We start from the raw sequence: 21,744 nt of genomic DNA, 5'->3' as shown, positions 1-21,744 counted from the left end.
AAAGAACACAGAATCCTTTTTGTATTGGCCAACTATTCCTGAACATGGAGTGTGGATGATATGCCCAATGTCCCTGCATTCATTGGAAATAAGTGACTTCCCTTTCACCAATAACTATCAATTGCAAGTACTGTTTTGCCGGGAGTGGGCCTTTGTGCCCATTTCTCTGTCTTCACATTTTTATTTGTCCTGTTTGAACTTATTCAGTCTTGGGCATGCTGTCGAGATCTCTGTGAGTTCATATGTGCATTGGTCCTCTTATGTCTGGAAAACGTTTCCCTGAAGTCATCTGTCACCTTTGGCTTTTAAACTGTGCCTCTGTTAACACATCCATCACTGAGCCTTGAGGTGCGGGGCGTTACACAGGCATTCCATCTAGGGCTGAGTGCTTTAAAGTTCCTTACTCTCTGCTGGTAGTCCAGTTGTGGGTCTCTGAGTTAATTACCACCTACTGAAAGAAATTCCTTGATGAGAGTCCCATGAAACACTTATCTGTGGGCATAACAATATGTCCCTGGGAGTGTTGTATTACTATGTTCATTTAGGCTTTCCCCTTGGCCCATGATCTAGTGTCAGGTTCCTGAGCCCATTAAGTGTCATGCATGTGTTCTATCTCTTCGAGTTGGTTACTCCAATAACATCTAGGCGACTATTGCACTTGTGAGTGTATCTTGCAGACAGATTGCTGTGACTGCACTCAGGGATCAGAGCTGGGTGAGGCTGATGGTTACTTTTCTCCTCCAGCAGCATGTGTAATATCACCCAGCACTATGAGTTCTAGTCCCGGCAAGAAGTGAAACATCTAGTTGAGCATCACGTTCAGTGACATGAGTATGGGCGTCTCCAGGAATAACGTCTTACCATCAGGTTGTGGGAGGTAGCCAGTATCACTGGCAATAGCTTGCAATGTTTGGGGGTGGTCTATGGGGCTGCATTTGCCAGTGGCTCAGAAAGATGTAACGGATTCCTGGTTATGGGCTTTACTTGGTAGCATATGATGTCCACTTGGGACATTCTCTACCCCGGGTATATGGTAACTCCATTGGAATTCAATTTATACATGCATATATTTTAGGAAGCTTCTACAGGAATAGATTTTTGTGTGGCTTCTCAAAAGAACTTTAGTGTCAGCTGTCCCTTCCCATGATCCCTCCTCTACCCTGTCCACCTATCTCCCTCCTTATTTAATCCTCCTATTCTAATTTCCTCTCTATCACTTTGTAACAATTTAGTTATTTGCTCATCCTTGGCCCTCCTCCTCCATCCTAGCCCCTTACTTTCTACTTAATCTTGGTGGTTATTCTAATTGAAACCCATATATCTTAAGTTTAAAAGCTAACATCAACACTTAAGAATAAACATTCAATATTCATCTTTCTGAGTCTCACTCAGTCACCTCACTCAGGAAGATTATTTCTAGGGCCATCCATTTTACCTGAAAATTTAATAATTTCATTTTATTAAAAGCCAAATAAGATTTCATTGTAGAAATGCACCTTATTTACATTATCCACTCATCAAGTGATAGAATTCAAGGCTGTTTCCAATTTCTGGCTATTATGAGAAGAACAAGAATTAACATGGATCTATAGCAAGACATAAAGTCCTTTGTGTACACGCCCAAGAGTGGTACAGCTGGATCTTTAGATAGATCAATTTTCAGGTGTTTGAGGAATCTTCGTAATGATTTCCATAGTGGCTGTGTAAGTTTGCACTCCCACCAGCAATGAATATGTGTTCCTCTTTCTCCATATACTTGCCAGCATCTGCTGCCATTTGTTTTGATTTATCTTGGTCTTCTTAACTGGGGTAAGATGAATTCTCAAAGTAGTTTTAATCTGCATTTCTGTGGTGACTAAATATATTGGAAAATCTTGTTTTCCAGTCATTTATGTTTTACATTTTGAGAACTCTTTATTTCAGTATCCTGTGTTTTAACTGGGTTACTTGTTTTATTTGGTGTTAGCTTATTTTACTTCTTTGTATATTTTAGACACTAAGCCTCTCAGATGGATAATTAGTAAAGAATCTTTTGCCATTCTGTAGCCACTGCTTTATTCAAATGTTGTTGTCTAGTGTACAGAAACTTTTAACTTCATGAGGTCCCATTTATTAACCTGTTGGTTTTAATTCCTGTGCTACCAGGATCCTGTTTAGAAAGGCCTTCCCTGTGCCAATGAGTCCAAGCCTATTTCCTACTTTCTTTTCTGTCATAAGCAGTGTGTTTGGTATTATGTTGAGGTCTTTGATACATTTGGAGCTGAGTTTTGTGCAAAGCAAGAGATATGGATCCATTTTCACTCTTATACATGCAGCTTCTATCTTGTTTGACCAGCATCAATTTTGAAGATGCTGTCTTTTCTTCAGTATGTATTTTTGGCTTCTTTGTAAAACAACAACATCAATAATAATAATAATATTAGTAACAACAATAATATAATGTTTTCATGGTGTGTGGAGTAATGTCTGCATCTTAAATTTTATTCCATTGATCGATATCTCTGTTTTTATGCCAATGATATGCTGTTTTTATTACTGTAATTCTGTAGTGTGATTTAAAATCTAGAGAACATAAAAGAAATGAGCATATGTATGTGACATAGCAAAGTTAAATCAAGATTAATAAAAAACTTAAACAGATTCATAGTCTTCAGTGAAATAGAAACAATAATTAAAAATCTAATTACAGTAATTTTAAAAAGCCCAATGTCAGATGGATTTGGTGCAGAATGCCAGACTTTCCATGAAGAACTAACACCAATGCTCTTCTAATTTGTCCATGAAATAGAAATGGGAGGAAGCTTTCTGAACTCTATTTCTATCAGGATGATGCAGTAACAGATAAGGCAGTCTTTTAAGAGGAAGCAATGAGAACATGCACTGTTCTTGTGGGCAAGGAAATCTGCCACCAGCACTCAGCAGTGAAATGAGCAAGAAGGAATTTGTCTGGGGCTTGGTGACAGTCAGAGCCATGGAGGGAGGGTTGCCCAACTGAATAACGTGGCTGGAGAGACACACTGTCACTACAGCTAAGTCACAGGAAAGGGAGATGTGGAAGGAAAGAGGACCCTGATGTGGTCATTTCCCATCCTGTACCTCAAACAATGGAACTCCTCCTGAAGATGAAGGCAAGATGACCTAGCAGTCAGAAGCATCAAACTCAGAACAGGAAAAAAATAAATAAATGTGTGAACAAAGACAGAGATTGACCTGGATTATGTGGCATGCCAGACATTTGATACATGTTGAAAGAATAATAGAGGAGCAAATGCTAAGAGCCAAATATCCAACTTTCAATAAATGCTTTAGGAGCTGGTGAAACTGTGAATCCCTTGATGCCTTTGTGCTGCAAAGCCCTCATTACCACTGTACGGTACTTCAGACTGTCCACCCCAGTGCAGCCTCTGACCTGCGTCCTTCTCCACCCTCAGCTAACCCATCTGGACTTCCAACAAGAGTACAAACAAAGTATAGATTTCATTTGGATGGGAACAGAGAGGAGCAGAGGACATTCTGAACAGAGTTAGGACATTATCAAAGAGAGCTAAAATAATTCCCAGAACATAAAATGCATTCTAGAATATTTAAGATGGGTTTTTAAATGAAATTTTGGCATCACTGTACCTTACGGAGATAAGTTGGTGGCTCACTTCTAGGAAGCTCGCTTGACCCAGACATCTGTGTCACAAGCTGTGGGTTCACCAGACACCTCATTACCAAATGACTTCTGGATGAATATCTTTTGCTCAAACAGCTTTCATCATGTCATGAGCTTTGGTTGCAAATGTAACTCAGCTGCCTAATCAGAGCAGAAATGTTGGCAAAGTAGTGACTATGTGTGAGGGTTTCAGAGTTCTGTAGACGTTGGTGGCCACCATGGGCCTCCTGCTGGCCACTTCCTCCTCTGTTAGTTACATTAGCATGAAGAACACTCAGCACTAGTTTCCTCAAGGGATGAGTCTTAGGATTCTGGAATTTGAATGCTTAGAAATTATTTGAAAGTCCTTTTGGCTGGTTCCACCAGCCAGTTGGCTTTCACAAGCTATCTCGCGACTGTATTGGACAGTAGTTGTGAGTGTATGCCCATAAGTAAAAGTCATTTTCGGGGAGAGGATTCTTTGTTTTGTTTTGGTTTTCCAAGTGTATGCGATCCATACGCATGTGTGTAAGTATGCTTGTGTGTAGGGCACTTGTACATATACGTGTACACATGCCTGTGGAGGTATGTAGATATCTAGTCTTCTTCCCTCTAGCTGCACCTTATGTACTAAGGCAAGGTCACTCCCTTGAACCCAGAGTTCAAGTGAATCGACCCAATCTAGCTAAATTCGGCTGATTCGGGTAGTCAGCTTGCAACAAGCATCCTGTCTCTACCTCTCATGTTTGCTGGGAAAATAGGTAGGCTACCATGTCTCCCTCTGCATTTACATGGGTGCTGGGAATCTGAAATCCAGTCTCACAGTCACATGGCATGCACTTTGCACACTAAGCAGTCTTCCCAGCCCTAAAAGCATAGTTTAAAAAATAGCTTCTGACATGTGCAGGCCTGTTTTGTATTCAAACGTTGAAAGAGTTTCTTCCTATCTGGGATCTGCATTTCCAGAGCTTAACTGTGTCCCTTAAGCCCTGGCCAGTCAGAAACAAGAGTCTGGAATTTCATACACAAGCCTAGAGTAAGAAATGCTAGCTGGGATAAAGTTGAGGCTGTGACTCCTGGTGGGCGCATCCCAGGAGATAAAAGGCCTTACCTTACATCTCAGTGAACATTCCATTTCTCACTCTTAAAAAGTCTTCTCCTACCAAAGAATACTTGTACCACTGATGGAAAACTCAACTTAAGCTTCAAGTAAAAGTTGGTGACTCAGCTAAAGCCATGTCAGGATTTGGGATCACTGGAGAAAGGGGACTATGGAGATCTAGATTAGATACCAAATCAATGGTCATTTTTCTGACTTGTTCACCCCATTCATAGGAAAATAAACTCAAATAATTAGGGACAAGGAAGACATCGGGACTATGACTTACTCTCTGATGACTTGGGGAAAAAGTAATTTTTGGTACATAAAAGACACAGGATGATGAATAACATATTAATAATTACGGTTCTTGGGTACAATACATGCAATTTATCTTTGCAACTTTCTCCTAAGATTGATATTACTTCATAATGAAATTGGCACAAAAAAAAGTAAGCCCAACTATTATAAGTGAGAGTATTCAGATGTGCTGTGTGGCACAGGAAGCTAGAAATGATAGCTCCTGCTTTGTCATGTTTGAGCTAAAATGAGTCATCTTCTCTTTCAGCTAAAGGACGCTTATCTGTGAAGGTGAGCCCCTCAGATGTTTTGCACATGAGCACTGAAGGTAAGAAGGTCTTGGTTGGGTCTGCACATGGTTGCCTTCCATTGTCCATCCATCCAGGCAAAAGCAGGGACTCGGCCATCTTGATCCTCAAAGAGCATTATCTCAAACCTCAATATCCACACCGAACACTCTGCTGTCCCCCAAAAAACATCCTCAGTCTCCCTAGATTGTTGTCTCAGAAAGCCTGGCTTGCGTTTTTTTTTTTCTTGTTTTTCTCAAAAGCTTTTCGTGATTGATATCCCTAATAGTGCAACTAGGAGATATTTATTTCCCCTTTATAGTTTTTTTTTTATAGTTTTCTGTACTTGGGAGATTTTTTGACAATGTCTGAGCTACTTTTATAATCAGAAAGAGAAATATTGCATCTGCTTTCATTTTCCCAACACATTCAATACAAATTCTGTATACTTTTCTCAGCCTCCTTAATATTGTCATTACTTGGGCCTGACCCATCCCAGCATATATGACAATACTCATATGTGACAGGCTCTCAATTTCTCCATCTACTAACAGCAAGAAACCCATGGCATCCAGCACCTGTTGGCAAATAGACCACGGAGAAGTCACCCACATAGAATGTCTCTGCATATGGCACAGTCAAAGGTCTAGACTATTTAGGAAGATTGCATGCATACTCTGAGGCCTTGTTTTCCAGCTCGTACAAGGACGTGAAGGACTCCTTAAGATAGGAAATTGGCTAAGTTGTTAGATGAAGAAAATTCTAAGCAAAACATTTCTGGCATTTCTTTGGGCCACCTCATAGCGTTTAACTAGTCTTCCAACAGTGACATGGTGATAGCCCTTTAAGAGCCGTCTCTCACTCCAGTGAATTCTGCCCTGTCCCCTGGACCAAGGTTTCTCAAAGATTGTCAAGACCTTCTGCATCAATTTTTTTGTCACAGCTACTACTCTCTGTACGGCAGTATACTCGGCAACATCACAGTAGAATGCCACACTCCAAACCCATCTTCAACAACCAACAATGTCTAGACATTGCTTAAGGCCCTGGGGGGGGAAAAAATCCACCCGGTGGATGTGACAGTAATGTGTTCAGCCACTGCCAGATGTGTCCCAAGCGGAACAAAATCTCTTCTATTGAAAACCACTTTTCTAAGTTATCTCAGCCCTGGCAGGACCTTTTGTCTTTTCATTTAAATGGACTGAAATTCACAGTGTACAGAGTGGACATTGGGAAATGTCTACAGGAAGGATGCCATAAGTCATCCAGACACTTTGGGTACAAGAGATCCCTGTGACATGAACACCCTTCCCTGCACAAGCCATGAACTCCAGCCAGCGTTCTATGTACTTCCTCCTCCTTTCTGTGCTTCTGCCCCTTGATTCCACATGGTATTTTAAAGAGAGACAGACTGAGAATCGACAAGTTTATCCTAAATTCTGAAGCAATCATTCCCCAAGATGGTAAAGGAGAACAGAAAACTGGAGTCTGAACTGTGTTGCAAACACAAGACATTTGACTGCTAGTTGTGGTTTTTTTTTTTTAACTTTTATGTGTACTTAGTTATTAACCACATATCTGTGTAAAACTATTATCTCTGACTCACTCTTTAAATGTTTTAAGCAGAAAGGCACAGAATTTGGGCTTTGGCTTAACTAAACTCAATCCTCTCCATTCCAAAAAGTGCAGAGAAGCTGAAGTGATGGCAGCAGATGTGCCTGTGGTTGCTACACAAGACTGAGGCCCCAAAAGCAAATCCCACAACGCCAGCATTGCTATGCGCTCCGCCCACTCATCTCTAAGTGCCCTCGGGGCTTTTTTATTCCTCTGCTTGACCTTCTTCCACAGCATCGGCCCAGCCCCATGTCTTCCACCCTTTACCCAACCTGGAATTTCGTGTGCAGAGATTATTCCGATGCCAGTGGGTATCTGTGAAAACACAGGCAGGAACTTGAAAGCAGTTTTAAGAGAAGCCAAGACACACAGCAACACACGGCCTGGTTTCAATATGAAAAGAACATCCAGAAACCAATGTTCATAAAAGAATGCAAGAGAGGAAACACTTCTCTGAAAGGTTGGGATTCAAATTGAGAGCAGAAATTCAACCCCTGTCTAACGCCCCGGCAAAAACACCAAAGTCCATTATGAGTTCTGTAAGCTACTTCCTGGTCTCCAGATTTTCAATTATGTTCCGGTGGTTGTAATCACTTCATAGCACAGCAGAACAAAGCACCACCCTACCTGGCATCTTACATCCTTTTGCAAGAACTCTGGCATCCTCCAGGCTCTGTTCATTCCAACTCTTTCCCAGCTCCTGTCCATACACTTTTGACATTAAATATTGCCAGATTTGTGAGATAGAAAAAAAGGCTTAGAAGCACTCAAGAACCCTGCAGAGGAACTGCCGTGCATTGCACATCTTTTGATGTGCATCTAAAGGTCTTTACCCATTATCTTTTCACACATCACACTCATCTGCCACTATCCCCACTTGGGCTTCTACTTTGACTAAAGCATGGTATTGTTCAAAGTCTGTGTACTAATCTTGACATGCAGGCATGTATCTCGCTGCCAGATTTCTTGCTTAGTTTGTGTGAGCCACTGGATTCAATCCCCAACACAAGAGAACAGAGAAAGAGCTGCAATATTGCCTGTGAGGCCTAAAATCTCAATTTTTGCATAAATATTTGTTTCTCATGCTTCTCTGGGAAGGCTGTGGATCGGAACCCAGAGGAGACTAATTTTGGTTGTAGTAGAGAAATTGAATGCACTGACTATCAAATACCCTGCCACTAGCCCCACACACCAATTTAAGTGGAAGTCCACTGAAATTACATGCTAAAAATTCCGTTCCTCGGTTATATTGAATCCATTCCAAATGTTAAATAGCTGCCTGTGCCTAGTGATCACCTTGCTGGGCAGGGAATATCTGGAATACTTCCATCCTTCAACACCAAAGTTTCTATGGACACAAGCTGGTTATACCAATGAGGAATTCTGGGAAAATGAGAAAGCTTGAATAAGCAGGCTCTGCAGTGAGAGAGAAAGAGAGAGAGAGAGATGACCAAATGGGATTCCAAAAGGAAAGTGAAAGGACTGGTCAAAATATTTCAAATGAATCAGCAATTATGTCACTGGTCCCCAGCCATGAATAAATGTGCAACTACTCTACCGCAAAACTCTAGAAAACTAAGAAATTACTCTCTTTGAGACTGTCCTTGAGACCTGTTTTCTTTTCTGTCTGATCTTTGGATTCTGTGAACTCACTGAGACTGTCTTCTGAATACTAAGACAAGCAGGGCCCAAAGCAGTGCTCACACATAGGAGCCAATGAGCTCCTGGCCAAAGAGAAAGCAACACTCTAGTGGCATCAGATTCTAAGGTCATATGCTAGAGTCCAATTTAGAGCTGGGATTATTCAACCCAAAAGAGCAATACAAGGAAAAAGTACCATCTCTATTGGGATTTATGCCTCTATGAAGAGTCCAAGGAACACAGAGGGTTTCTGAGGCAGTTGTTATCCCTTAGTGACAGCAGTGGGGGACCAGCCATGCCCTCTACTGACGTAGACTAGTCAAACACTTTCACAAAAGTCCCTCATCGTAGAGCAGATATGGCCCTCTATATTTTATTTATAAAAGACTGTAGGCTCAGAAAGAGGAAGAGACAAGCCATAGTTTGCATGCCTGATGATTTTCAGGACCATGCACCTATCCTGTCTGCAGTTTGCAATCCCTCTCTCTGAGGATACAGGTCACTTAGCCCCTTTTCAGGTCTGTCATCCCCAAATCTATGACCTCTTCATAGATGACACTGCAAATTCAGCTAGTATCTAACTCTAGTCCCACACAGAGTCCCCTACAAGCTCGTCTACTCTGCCCCATTTACTCAAACTGCTGTAAGAGGAGACAAGAGCAACACCACTAACGCCAGTGCTGCCCTTCCCAGAAGATTCCTTCTTGCAAGCAAAACCTCATGCTCATTAACTGCAGAAGAAAACCAGTGTGCACAGGCATTCTACTGTCTGTCTTCCTGGCAAAAGACAGAAAGGAAATGCTGCGTCCCAAAATGCTCTCCCTGCCTTGAGATACTCTTACACGGCAGATTTTATTTTTCTAGAAAACTGAGTTAGGGTGCTCTCGTTCATATGACTTTCAATGGCCTATAGCCCAACGTGGCATATTCTCACATTTGAATGCATTTATCTGTCATGATGTATAATAGTCATTTGCATACTTGACTATGTGGAAGATTAGATTCTCTATTTTCCTTTAGCACACAAAGATATGCAGAGTAACTTTGGCCCTTGTCTCTCATGAACTCTAACACTAAGCCCACCACTGACTAGAAAACTGAATAGCAAATCAAAATCTAAAGCTACTTAGATAAAGTAATATTGAAGATGGTGACGAAAAATAAAATGATCACTCTAAATGTTTCCCAGTAAGTAAATAGCCCTAGCTTCCACATCCAGCATTGCCTGGCCTGGAAACTTGACTAGGGGCAAAGAGTGAATGAATAAAGACAGATAGACATACAGAAAAGCTAGGGTCATCTGGGCCATGCACACTCTGAAAGAATGGCACTAGCCATGCAGCAAGCTGGGACCTCAGCATGTTTATTATGTACAGCACAGGGGGAGAAATTAGCTAGCCTCAGGAGGAAGTTTTATTGCGCATAAACATCCAGACGGTTATCTGTGTTGATGATTATGTTGTATTGCTGGTTTTCCCCCACATTCCTCAATTAGACTACTTGTACACACTGTTAGCACTTGGCATTTGGACCATCCCTCTGAGCCTCATCCGATGGGTAGAGTCTTTCCCATCCCCATGGGTCTGAGGATTTGGTCTCTGCCATGGCTGTGCCCATGTCAAACAACACACACTCACTCAGGACCTCATCTGCTCTTGACACACTCACTCAAGGCTTCCACAGCTCTCCATACCTAGCAATGCGCCCCTCTCCTTCCACTACGGCAGAACCCCAGTGCTTCTCAGTCAGCAGCAACTCGTCTCTACATCTAAGCCACCACATCTGACAATTAGACTACTGAGCTACTTATGTCGAGTTTTGCTATCTGCCCACGGCAAATGGGCCATGCTCTGGAGGTTCCACTTTTTCCCAGAGCTGAGTAAGTACCAACTCTAAGCCTCTTCTGCATCTTTTAGTGGCATGGCTCCAGGGAGGATACTTTGAGCTGCAAGCCACAGCATGCCTGGCTAAAGGTGGATTAAACACTGGGCATGTGGCACTTTCCTAAGAAATTCTGAGAAAATCAGTTTTAGGTCTGATTTAGCTGATCATGATAACTGCAGGGACCTAGAGTCAGGGGGAGGGGGAGGGAGGGAGGGGTTCCTCTCCCCTCTCTTTTTTCAGCAAAGAGGAGAATTTCCACTACTCCCCAATGATTAGAATGCAGCGGGATAGCCATTCCTAATGCAGTCTATGGGGGGGGGGGGGAAGAAAGAAAAAAAGAAACCAATGACCTTGATTAACGTAGCCTGCTACTCCCTCATCCCCTGGTGCTGGATACCTGATGCCTGACTGGGCTCTGCATAAAAGCAAAGTAAGAAGTGGGTGTTGGAGAAAAAAAAAAACAGCAGTGTTTGCCAGACTCATTTGGTGGCTAGGGCTGTGTCAAAGTCAAGGAAGCTGTTCTCAGCTGAGAGGCACCCTCCACAGGGAAGCACCTTCAACTCCCTGACCAGGTCAGATCTTCCATGACAGTAGTCATGGCACATACAGCGCTGTGCTTTCACTTCTATCATTTATGTGTTTTACTAGGTTCTCTCTCTCTCTCTCTCTCTCTCTCTCTCTCTCTCTCTCTCTCTCTCTCTCTCAGACTGTATGTATATACTAGAATTCTTTATGCATAAGATTTATTTTAACCTACTCTCACATCCAAATATACATAGCTGAATTAAAAGATGGATGGATGGATGGATGATAGATGGATGATGGATGGATGATGGATAGCTGGACATTACAACCTGTAAAATAAGTCAATCTACCTACTTTATAACCTGTCCTCCCAACACACACACAGCCGAATCTTTATCTATTCACTTCTTTCCATTCTTGCCCAATGAGTCTACAATGGAAGTTTTTTTTTTTTTCTTTTTTTTTTTTTTTTTTTTTTTTTTTTTTGCTCTACTCCAAGAACTTGTCTTTGCCTGGTAGTTGCCTCTCTCATTGGATTGGTTCCTTTTATGCTAAGAGAGACCTTCTGAAGGAAGCTGAACAAACTGGGAAAAGGGAGAAGGGAAAAGCAAGCAAGAGCAGCAAACTATTATCTTGATAGATAAGTGGTCCAGATGTTTGGAAGTAAGTCTGAAAGAACATCTTGCTCATGAGTGATAAAGGGTGACTCAATGAGGCAGAGACAGGATGTGCTCCTAAGAGGAGGAGCAGAGGGAGGAGGGTTGATTTGGGACTGGTCCCAACCATTATGAGGTGGGAGAGACATGCAGTGTCTTTCTGCATTCTTGGCCCTGTCTGTGCACTTCCCATCTCTATTCTTTAGACTCCCAGTTCCTACTGCTTTGCATTACAAGTCCTGACACATGCCATGTAGAAGAAAACTTAGACACAGCATCTCACACCAAAAGATATAGAGAAACTCTTCTGCATAAGATGGCCTGGCCCTTCTTGAGGGCCCTGAAAATGATGCTTTCTGTAAAAAAAAATGCCTTTCACCTACTTGTCAGAAGCTGAATGGCAAATAGGCTCGCTGCCCCTGGATGTTTCAAATGCACTCAGGCACAGTAAGGGAATTAGGAAAAGTGAGAGGGAGTCTTAAAAACAACTGAGAAGCCAGTGGGTGAGAGAGCTGTTGAAATCCTTCACTGTAGCCCAAGAGACAAGCATATGCTCAGCTACAAAAATGATACATGGAGGTTGGCTAGCAGCCACTGCTGAACATATTGCCAGAGGCACAGGACTCGTTCCTGTATGGTAGGCTCTGTGTATGCCACTAAATGCCGGAGTTCCATTAGTGAGTTATTTTTGCTGATGATGCTGTTGAGATGTGTCTCCTTAATTGCAATAGTAGTCACTTTTTACTTTGTTACATTATAAAGGTAATCATTACCTACTTCTAGCAGCCCTCTCCCCCAAAGGGAGTCACCCCCACTGTGGTGGCACAATTGTGCTTCATGTCCACTGTCTGTGCACTCACGCAGAGGCATGTGTGACAGCTATGATCAGGCATGTCTGCTTCCTGTGCCCAATTCTTCCTACATTTTGCCTCTGGAAATAATTGAAATTTCAATCACATTATGTCAAGGGATAAATAATATTCCACTGTAGTCTATGCTATGATCTATTTAAAAAGTCCTTCAGGATCTGATATTTAAATTCTTTTCTAATGATTTGGTTTTTTTGTAAATAATACTGAGGAGGAGGACTCTCTTAACTCAAGAAATGTTTTGTGTGTCTAGGTTCACTAGGGATAAAGTTCTGAAATGCACTTTCCGATTCAATAAAAGTAATGATTACTTTTATAATGTAACAAAATACATTATGAGAAAAGGTAAACTAATTTACACTCAAATGGCAAGGTAGCACTCGAAATGAATTTATTAACTCAGTGACACCCTTCTGGAATCCCCCAGGGATGGAAAAAATAATGAAATAAAATATTTTATTTGAAAATATTTTGAAAACTAAAAGTTTCATTAAATGCCATTAATATCTACTTTTGAACCACCCAAGTAGAAGATAGCACCTTCCTTGGTCAAATATTACATTATTAGTAGCCTTTTAAAAGCACAAAATCCTTGTCAACTTACCTCTCTACATTCAGCAGACACTCAATACAGCTTACGTCCTCAAAACCACTTATTGATGCCCGTGTATAGAGCTTTGTATTAAATATGAGGACACACACACAATCAATCAATCAATGGGCTTCTGGTCCAGCTTAAAGGGCTTTGGGAGTATGGAATTTCAGAAAGATAAGTCAGCTTTGGTATCAGTACTACTATTACAACAGCTTTGTGAGACAAAGTGTCTGCCCGAGCGAGAGCCGGAACAGAGAATGAGGAGGTATCTAGTCTTTCCATTGGGTCACCATGAACCTATCTTTGCTGCTTTGAAAAATACCATGGAAACATCACATTTTCTAGTAACCAGAATCTTGTATGGAAAGACAGACATCTTTTTGGGCAAAGACTTATTTTATTTTTATTTTTTATTTTTTATTTTTTTATTTTTTTATTTTTTTTTCTTTTTCTTTTTTTTCTCCTTTATTAATTTATTCTTGTTACATCTCAATGGTTATCCCATCCCTTGTATCCTCCCATTCTTCCCTCCCTCCCATTTTCCCCTTATTCCCCTCCCCTATGACTGTTCCTGAGGGGGATTACCTCCCCCTGTATGTGCTCATAGGGTATCAAGTCTCTTCTTGGTAACCTGCTGTCCTTCCTCTGAGTGCCACCAGGTCTCCCCCTCCAGAGGACATGCTCAAATATGAGGCACCAGAGTATGTGAGAAAGTAATATCCCACTCTCCACTCTACTGTGGAGAGTGTTCTGTCCATTGGCTAGATCTGGGTAGGGGTTTAAGGTTTACGCCTGTAAGATTTATTTTGACAAGCTACGTGATAGGATTAGTAAGATCCCAGTGGTGTGCGCCATCTACCATTTCTCTAGAAACCAGTGTTGCTTTTTGATGAATTAGATATGCAGGTGAGGGTTAACTGTGCAACTGTTGTGAATCATAGTAGGATGCAGAAATTTCAGGGAGGTGTGGGGGAAAATAAAGGGAGCAAATATAGTAAGGGTTGGAGGAGGAAGACAAATGCTTCATGGGGAATTTTGCCAAGTACCTGACATGCAGTGCCTAGAAAACCCCTCAGGTCTCATCACACCACAAAATCCTTGCTCATATTAGTGCTTGGAATGACAAATGGCTGAGAGTCGTCTCCAGATGGGTAGAGGGGGAGAACAAAGGCTACCTTCTGGAAGCTGTGACAACTTCAATATGCATCCTCCGTTCTGTCCATGTGTAAGCATTATTATGTCCTCAGAACAGTGGTGCAGAAGCTGGCAGCCCTGCACCTAGACTGGACAGGGCGCAAAGTGGCTTCTTTTCCCATAGCAGTCTCTTGGTCTCCCAGGGGCACATAAACCTACGGTTTCAAAAAAAAACGGGGATTATGACATCATCAGTTAGACCATAAAGGCATTCTGAAGTCCATTCCAAAAACATGGGTATGGGTGAGCCCTGCCATTTAAGGACATTGAGAAAAAGTATCCCAAGACCATTGATAGAATTAGGAATATTACCTAAGCAGGCAATTTTTTTCTCCCAAATCACATTTGTTTGATAATATTAAAATCAATTTCTTTAAACTGAGCTAACAAGCACTGGACTACAACAATAGGTGACTGCCAGGTTATGGATGGAAATCATTATAGAAAAAAGCCAAAATAAAAGTATCTGTGGAAAGAAGGAAAATTGGACTAACCATTTAGTATTGACATCCCAAACTATTATCCCTTTCATAGTTTCAGAGAATTGTGGCTAAAAAGACACAGCACTAGTTAAGTACTATTCAAACAAGCAGTTATTTTATTCTTAAAAGTAAAGTAAAATTATTTGCTGGGATTTGCCTGGTCATTGTTATGGTATAAAAGTGTGTAGATGTTTGCATAGAGCAGCTCTACTTCATTGGCTTGAGAAAATAACTAGTACATTGGAAGTTGGAGCTCAAAGTTGCTTGACAAGCATGAGTGTCATGGAGGGCTTCAGAGATACAGAGAAGCATCCTTCTATAACAGAGACACACTTGAGTTCAAGACACTGAGTATGCTCCATTTTTCTAATTAATGTTTTTATTTAGTTTTACTCATATTTTATGTTTGGATCATGTACATTACCCTCTCCCAATTTCTCTTAGATGTCCCCCAGTCTCTCTGGGGTCTCTCTGTCTCTGTCTCTGTCTCTGTCTCTGTCTCTGTCTCTGTCTCTCTCTGTCTCTCTCTCTCTCTCTCTCTCTCTCTCTCTCTCTCTCTCTCTCTCTCTCTCTCCAAAAAAAGCACACACACACACACACACACACACACACACACACACACACACACACGAGTCCAGTTTCTCTTGTCCAACTCTTTGTGGGCATGGGACCTATTTTTATTTTACCTTGGACCACTATTTAAAGCTCAGATAAGCAGACCACTTATCTGGAACACAGATGCAATGCAGAAAGCACGCAAACCAGACAGACATGTGGACAAAATAGATGCAGCAAAGCCCATTCATTTACAAGACTGATGGAAAATTCCTTTGGTCCTTGAGCACAACTTCTTATAATCATTTAAATTGCTTCACATTTCTAAATTTTAATTTTCATACTAGGTGTCTGACTTTTATATATCAAAAGAACAATAGAGTACGAGGGGCTGTGAGAATTACTAGAAGAAAGTTAAGTAGAAAAAACAGCTATTACCTGTTAAATTTAAAATGTGAAGGGAACAAAAACAATAAAGGATAGAAAGATGAAGAAAAAGAGAAAATAAAGTTAACAAAAAACCTATCTAAGCACCAAAGACCCTCAAGTTCTGGGTATTTGAGTTAAGCAATATATCTCTGCCCTGTATTTATTCTCTGGATAGTATCCTGGAACCAAGGCACCTTACTGTAACTGACATGTTCACAATTGGTCTCAGTGTCCTAATTAAGAAGCCATAGAAGTAACTAATTTTTATATTGTATCCAGTTCATTAAAATAAAAGTTTTACTAGGGGACATGCTTTGGATAATTAGATATACAGGCTACTCCCTTATATGTTTTCATTGAAGATGAACAAATTTTAAAAAGACTAGGGAAAGGATCATTATCTTGTTTCATTTGGAGATTATACAAAGTTTTGTCTTGTTGGAAGTTTCTTCAGTTTTCAATAACTAAAATGCTTATGTATTTTAGGAATTAGCCAGATGCTCTATAGCCAGATCTCATTGACCATTTTAGTACATCTATCCCAGAGCTCAAAATTAATACACATGAAATGGTATTGGAGGAGTAAATAGACCTCAAAACAGAGTCCTTGGTAATTTGAAGTGCATCTTGATAGGAAGAAAGAATTTCCTGGTTGAAGAGTATATGTTATTTTCCCCACTGTGGATCTGAGAATGTAAGAAAAATGTGAAAATATTATAGTCTATACGGCTTTTTATAAGTGAATCAGACTGAGTGTATAATTTAGTGGTGCACCGGTCACCTCAAATTCTGAAGCTCTGGGTCTAGTCCCTGGCACTACAGAGGAAGAGGGAAAAACATTAGAAGCAAGCCATCATTCAGCGGCTGTTACTACACTGTGAGTGTGTGCAAAGTGACAGGGGGACGGTATAGAAGCTGAACAAAACGACTTTGTTAATAATGTTCAACGTGGCACTGAGTCAGCAGACCAGGTGTCAGAAGGTGCCATTTGCTCTTAGCTCTTCTGCTTGAGCAAATACGGTAGTTACCTTCCAATGTAGGCAGTGATAGCTGTCTCTCGTTTATCTATAGATTACCCAGGCTAAATAAAACCAAGCATTTTCAACACTCAGCCTCCAGTTACAAAGATTACTAAAGTTCGGTGGAATTAGAGTACAATTCATGCACCTCCCTTTTGCTGAATGATCTGGTGGGATCACAAAATCCTGCAGGCCAGGAGAGAGAAGGAAACATGTAGACAAAGACGGTGGTGGGGAGTTCATATATGTGTGTAAATGGAAACCGCTTTAAAAATCAAGACTAGACTAAGACTGTAGCATTTCTCCCCACTCTCAGTGGGCACAGCTCAGTCATCTTCTGACCCATCTAACCACAGAATGAGCAACGAAAAGGACATATTTTGTTGAAAGAAAGAAAGGAAAGGATCCCCAGATTATTATGGGTACTGGACCCTTTTCCTTCTCCTGTGAGAAGCTCTCAATGTCTTGACTGAAATGGTAAAGAAAAGCAGGCCTTACTTGTTACTAACAAAAAATGCTATTTTTAATTCATTGGTGTAGAATTTTGTATATTTATACAAAATAAGATTAACTTTGGCACATTGACATACAATTCAAATTTAAGACCATTCTCCACACACATTATAACTATATATTTCTACTCTATTATGAGGTATTGAAGCCATACAAATCACTTATAATACAAAGCTTACTTCCAATACCTGGAAAGTGCTATTGCAGGCTTATTAGGATAATTAAGTAATACAAGCCAATTGTTAGTTCATCAAATCATGGTTATATGAACTACCAGCCTATATTTAATCACAAGAATATATATCCTAGGTTTAACAGATAGATATAATACTATAGACAAATAAAGTAAAATAGATAAAGTCTTCAAAGCCTCAGAGACCTACAGAATGTGGCATTGAGACGTTTTTAATATCTTAAAGATTCTTTGACAAGAAGATAGGTTAACTCCTAGCAACACCCAGACTACCTCAAGAAGATGATGAGCATCAAAGATCCTCCCTATGAAGATGGCTTCAAATCTGGCAAACCAGCCACTGGGCAAAACATTTCTGCCACAAACAGAATTCTGCCTTAAAATGAGCAAGCTTGGGTACAGGCAGAGTCAACAGCCAATCTCTGTCAAGACAGGGTGTGCAAGTCCTCAATAGTTCCTGCCTCACAAATATGTCTGTTGACTATATTGGACCAGAAGGCTGAAGATGATGCTCCAACATTTTAGAGAATTTCGGGTAACTGTTTAGGCAACAAACTGACTCTGTCATTTTATTTTCTTATTTTGCAAGCTACTAACCTGTACTTCCAGTTCACTCAAGTAATTAAGTTTCACTGCTTCTCAAGCCTCTGATGAGGTTGAAGACAACATAGTTTAGCCTTACAATTAACCCTAGCTATTTAGAGGTTACAATATTTTTAGGTATAGATAGAGGTTTTGAGTTGACGGAGATAAGATATAATAATGTTTCTTGTTCATAATTTTAGACTCACCAAGATAGGAAAGATGTTTTCTACAAGGTTTCCAAATGCAATTACCAAGACACCATGAATATAACATTCATATGATCCCTGATTTCATGGTTCTTCTTGCTGTATATAATTTTTCTACTCACGTGTAATAATATAAATGTATGTGTGAAAAAATTAAATCTTAAGGAAAAAGAAAGAAGAGATATTTTCACATATTCTTGGGAAGAATTTCTTGTTGGCATAACCAGCTTTAACAGATGTGGATACAACCCATCCTCAATGCTCTAAAGATTTTCCCATTAGACATTTGGCCATTTTCCCATCAGACAATTGACACTTCATGCTACATATTACTTTTATTAGCTAGTGTCACCCTTACAGCAAGGCTTTTCCATCTTACAGTTGAGATCACTAAAGCTCAAAGGAGATTTGTGGGTTACTCAAGGCCACACAGTCTCTGTGAGGAAGGAGAAGAACTTGACCTCACACTCCTCATAGGTAGAAATGAAACTGAACCAGATCCCCTCAAGTCTTTGGCTTCCTTTAAAATGCCATGATTTTAAAACTCCAAAAATCTCAAGAAGGCAGCCAGAGAGGCAGTAAAAAAAAAAAAACAGTAACAAATCATTTTATTTTCGTTTTAAATGTCCCTTCTACTTCCAAGCTTGTGTCAGGAAATTAAGAAGCATGCTTAAATAGATAAGGTTGCTACTAACAGTAATTTATTTGTCTGTGTGAATTTTTGTAATGAAATCTAAGGTTGGTTTGTGTTTAATTAGTCAGTGCACACAGAAACACACACACACACACACACACACACACACACACACACATGCCCCACTATAAAAAGAATCTTCCTTAAACAATATGACAAAACACACATCCTCCTCCTAGAACATGGCCCTTGGTAGTCAGGTTTGCCATAGTAACCGCTGCCCTGAGATTTCTCTGACCTGAAGCAACATTCATTGTTTACTCACTTTACCAGAGGCAACAGGCTGGCTCTGTTGCTTCTGGGATCAGCTGGGCTCTGGGGAACTCTATTTGTCTTCTTGTTTCGGAAGCCAGACTGAGGATGTACTCTCTGATAAAATACTATAGCTCTGCAACTTACAGAAAAAAAATCTAAGCCACATCCTGCAGATGTATCTGGATGGATGGATGAATGGATGGATGGATGGATGGATGGATGGATGAGGCACAATAGTTGCCATCATTCAAATCCCATTAGCCACAGCCCTTCAGATGGATACATGCTAGGTAATCGGATTGGGATGTGTTCCTTTCCAACATAAAGCCTGAGTATGCCTTATAATGATAGATGTTTCCTCGTGACTGGGAATAGGAACATATTTGGGGACACTAATCCAATCAGCCTGTCCTCCTGACCGCCATTGAAGTCTCATATGTTGCATTTCCCAGAGAGAGCCATTGGCCCCTCTGCTTCGACCTCATCTTACTTCCCTTCTCTTACCTCTCACCAGAGCTCTCAAGCTTCAGCTCCAATGTCCGTCGTGGAGTTGCATGTGTTAAATGCCCCTTCCTGGGCCCCGCATCCAGAGCCATATTACATCAGGAGATAGTGGGGGATATCTACTACTATAGATGGACTGCCATTGGCCTCCCACAGCACCCAGGATTACAGCCACCTTTGGGTTGTGTGTTTGAACACTGAGACCCTTATTGAAAAGAAGGAAGGCAGCCTTAGGCAATTCAGAGCCTGTGGTACCAAGGTCATCTTACCTATGCATAGCTCTCATGCCAGGTGATATCCTTATTTCTGTGCTCCTTAAAGGTAGGATCATTGGTCCTTTGTAGATGCCTAAAGTTGAAAGTGTGAAATAAATAACACAGGCTCTGGAGCTTCTTGACCTGTATGATCCTGGACAGTTCACAGAACATGTCTGGGCTGCAGCATTCTCATCAGGGAGATGAGAGTGACAATAGTACCTATACTTCAGGATTGTCATAAGAGTTGAGCAAATTAATAAAGCAGTGCCTAGTGTGCAGTGTGTCCAATACAAGGCTCTCCTATTTTATCACCTGGAGGTTCATGAGATAATGCTATTGATGTGTACACCCCTTACCCTTTTGAACATCAGTGTCTTCATCTTTGACATGAAACTGATAGGATAGTCATAGTAATAAGAATGACAATAATTGCTGCTCTGAGTCTGTAAAGGTCTATTGTAAGAATAAAATATGGTGATGTTGAGAGTGCTTTATATACTGCAGCCTACAGTGCAATAAAAGATTGAGCATTTTGCCTTTGATGTTGAGTCAGAATCCTAAAACCACACTCAGTGTTTCTGTGGTACTGCCTGCCCCATGTCAAGGTGATCAATCAGTAAACCCTCTCAGCCTCAGTTTCCTCTTCTGTCAGTGGGACCTTGTAATGGAGACTCATATATGTTAAGCATCTTGCACATTAGTGGTCATCATTCCTGGGTACATCTTATGATGTTGTAGAGAGTTGTTGTTGTTATTGTTGTTGTTGTTGTTGTTGTTGTTGTTTTTAATGCATCTCAGTGGGCCCAACTCAAAAACAAGTAGTACCCATCATTCATCAGCCATCATCCAGGAAGATATGGGCCTGGTAGTATAGGCCTTTAATCAATAAAGATATTGAGGAAACCTTATAAAGTGCAAAGATTATAAGTTCAGGGCTTGCCTTGTACACAGAGCTCAAGCCCAACATAGTCAACTTGGCAAAGCTGTCTCAAAAATAGTTGTAGGCAATGATAGAGTGATTTCCTAGCATATGTGAAGCCCTAGGTTTAAAACTTAGTACCAGGAGGAGGAGGAGGGAGAGAAGGAGAAGAGGAGGAGGGGAGGGGAAAGGGGTGAGAAAAAGGAGAAGAGGGATGGAAAGAGGGAGGAGGAGAAAGGAAGAAGGAGTCATCTGTAGGTAGGCGTGGGTTCAGACCCAACCCCACTTTTGTCATAGTATGTATACATAACCTATGTACATCTTCCCATGTACTTTAAATCATCCCTGGACTACTTATAATACCTAACATAATATAAATAGTACACTCAGTTATACTATCCTATGTAGGGGAAGACAAAAGGTCATATTCAGTAACAATGCAAATGTTCTCCAAATGCTTTCACTCTGGGGTTGGTGCAAAGCTGTGGATGTAGGGCAGCTAATCATCTGTGGAACCTCGGGGGACACAGTGTAGGAACGGGAGCTCTCCCACACTCGTAGTGTCAATCCAGGGTTGAAAGCCACTGAAGCCAGTGAAGTGACTTGGTGAGCTAGCTTCAAAGCATCATCCAATACATGGTGCTTTCACACTGTTATCTATTGATAGATGATCTCAATGAGTGACTAGCTCAAGCCAACATGGATTTTCCAACATCTGTCCACACTCTGCCCTGGCCAGGGAGAACTAACACTCATCCAGTTCCTATTCTTTCCTTTAAGCCAGAAAGGCTGACTAAAAACAAACCTCGATGCTATGTTGAGTGAGTGAGTG

At 40.9% G+C, this 21,744-nt stretch overlaps 1 protein-coding gene across 9 annotated transcripts in view; it reads left to right on the top strand.

The window, feature by feature from the left end:
- The window catches only part of PRLR (prolactin receptor), a 175,682-nt gene that overhangs the window by 114,033 nt on the left and 39,905 nt on the right, over positions 1 to 21,744 (top strand). For 8 of the 9 annotated variants that reach the window (XR_014779571.1, XM_084783714.1, XM_084783716.1 and 5 more), the window contains exon 2: positions 5,305 to 5,364. The gene's annotated coding sequence lies outside the window, so the exon portion shown is untranslated. Of the gene's footprint in view, positions 1 to 5,304; positions 5,365 to 10,893; positions 11,035 to 21,744 lie in introns of those variants that run through there. The other variant, XM_084783713.1, reaches the window with a different exon arrangement.

The sequence above is a fragment of the Acomys minous genome (assembly GCF_964271855.1).
Source record: "Acomys minous genome assembly, chromosome: 5".
In the NCBI taxonomy this organism is placed as follows: domain Eukaryota; kingdom Metazoa; phylum Chordata; class Mammalia; order Rodentia; family Muridae; genus Acomys; species Acomys minous.
The sequence above is the reverse complement of the archived record's forward strand: the minus strand, read 5'-3'. Positions and strand labels throughout refer to the sequence as shown.